This window comes from Marmota monax, unplaced genomic scaffold (genome assembly GCF_021218885.2).
Source record: "Marmota monax isolate L192 unplaced genomic scaffold, Marmota_monax_Labrador192_F-V1.1 WCK01_AAM20220418_F8-fsc00050, whole genome shotgun sequence".
Taxonomy (NCBI): Eukaryota; Metazoa; Chordata; class Mammalia; order Rodentia; family Sciuridae; genus Marmota; species Marmota monax.
This window is the reverse complement of record NW_026694552.1, coordinates 8,804,805-8,807,416: the sequence shown is the minus strand read 5'-3', so window position 1 is coordinate 8,807,416 and position 2,612 is coordinate 8,804,805.

Sequence of the window (2,612 nt, the reverse complement as noted above, 5' to 3'; positions counted from 1 at the left end):
TAGCTTAAAAATAGACAGTTGTTTCTCACAATTCTGGAGGCTGAAGTTCAAGATCAAAATACTGTCAAAGTTGACTCCTGCTGATTCCACTTCTCTTAGGCAGTAGACAGCCACCTTCTTGCTGTGTCCTCACATGGCCTTTTCTCTGTTCTCATGCAAATGTAAGAGATCTCTAATGTTTTTGCTCTTATAAAGACACCAGTACTAAGAGTTTAGAATCTCACCTTTATAACCTAATTTAACCTTAATTACCTTCCAAAAAGCCCTATCTCCAAATACAGTTACATTGAGAGTTAACGCTCTAATACATGAATTTTGGGGAGGGGAACATAATTTGGTCCATAATGATGGGACTGTATTTTTCAAAATTGTCAATGTCATAAAAGACAAAGAAAGGCTGAGGAACTGTTCCAAAGTAAGGAAGGCTAGAGAAGGGGACATAGCAATGAATCAGTATGTACTCATAGACTAAATACTCTACTGAGGGGGGAAATGCTATAAAGATTATTTTGAAGTCAAATGATAAATTCAAGTATAGATATCAGAGTGGATAAAAACAATTGCAATGATGTAAAATTCTTATGACTGATTACTGCAGTTATGTATAAGACTATTTCTATCCCTCAGAAATGCAGGGTCAAGTATTGGAGATAAGGTTGTTATGCAACTTATTCTCCAATGATTTTCAACATTTATACATAAAGAAAGCAAGTGATAAAACATATGGGGTGTTGAAATGTCAACATGGATTGCATATGGATAAATTTCAGACTTGTTCCATAAGTTTAAAATTATTTTCAGATTAAAAACTAAAAGAGAGTGGGATAGGGAGTGGAAGCATGGGAGGAATAGAGGAACTCTAGATAGGGCAGAAGGGTTGGAGGGGAGGGGAGGGGGCATGGGGTTAGAAATGATGGTGGAATGTGATGATCATTATTATCCAAATGTATGAAGACATGAATTGGTGTGAATATACTGTGTATACAACCAGAGATATGAAAAATTGTGCTCTACATGTGTAGTAAGAATTGCAATGCAGTCTTCTGTCATATATAAATAAAAAAGAACAAATAAAATATTTATCCTTTCATTGAAAAAAATAAAAAACTAAAAGAGGGCTGGGGTTATGGCTCAGTGTTAGAGCACTCACCTAGTGTGTGTGAGACATGGGGTTTGATTCTCAGCACCACATATAAATAAACAAAGGTCCATTGACAACTAAAAAATATATAAAAAATAAAAGAAAAATGGGCAAAAGGAACCAACTATGTTATGAGTGGAGTTAAAGGACCTTTTCCTTCACAACATTCTTCCTCCACCTTTAAGGCACTTAAGATAATTTTTAATTAAATGATTATTGTTATTGGTTATTTGTTAACTTTCTAATACATAAGACTATAAGCTTCCAGAGGGTCTCAAGCCTAGAGCAACAGTACATTCCCAATAACCAGTGAGTTACACAGTAGGTAGGAGAGAGGTGATGAGATCTGGATTTATAGTCTTAAAAGATGCTTTGTACACCGGGAACAGTGGTGCACACCTGTAATCCCAGTGATTGGGCAAGCTGAAGCAGGAGGATTGCAAGTTCAAAGCCAGCCTCAGCAACTTAGCAAGATGCTAAGCAATTCAGCAAGACCCTGTCTCTAAATAAAATACAAAAACGGCTGGGGATGTGGCTCAATGGTTAAGTACTCCTGGGTTCAATCCCCAGTACCCACCCCAAAAAAAAGTTGTGTAAAAAGAAAAAACAAATAATAAAGACATGTTTTGGAAAAAATGTGGATGTCCCTTTCCCTATTCAAGCATCATGATCTTCTAAACCAATGGATAATATACAGAAGATACAAGGGAACATTGAAACTACTAAGAAACAAAGCATTATGATGGAAACTACTTGTTTGTTTGTGGTACTGGGGATTGAACCCAGAGCCTCATGCATGATGGGCAATTGTTCTACCACTAAGTTAACACCCCAGCCCTTGATAGTAACTCGTTTTGTACAAACAATGCATCTTAAGTTTTCCCCAATATTGCCTTCATCTTATAATATTTTATTGGACTTTTTAATTTGAAAAAAAATTCAGGTACTAGACAATAATATTAACGTTGCAATTAAAAGGCTATATAACAACAATAAAAAGGTACTGAGCAAAGAATTTGCTTACCTGTTCAGTGGCTACTGCAGTGGTAGCAAAAGATAGATCCGTGGCTTGGGTTAGGGTGGAAACAAGAGATGGAGGGAACAAAGGGAAAAGGAGGGATTTGAGAGTGACTTTGGAGGTTGGCTTAGTTTTGCATTGTTGAAAAAGAATACAAAAAAACTGGTCGATTTATAAAAAAAAACAAAAATATATTTCTCGCAGTTCTACATGCTGGGAAGTCCAACTTCAAGGAGCCAGCAGCTGGTAAGGGTCTTCTTGCTGCATTCTTGAATGGTGGAAATAACAGGCAAGAGACAGAAAAACAGAAAAGCGAACACAATTGTTTTAGTCAGCTTTTTTTGCTGCTGTGACCAACAGACCTGAGAAGAAAAATTTTACAAAAGGAAGTGTTTATTTGGAGTTTCATGGTTTCAGAGGCCTTAGTGTGTAGGTGGCTGGTTCTTTTGTTCT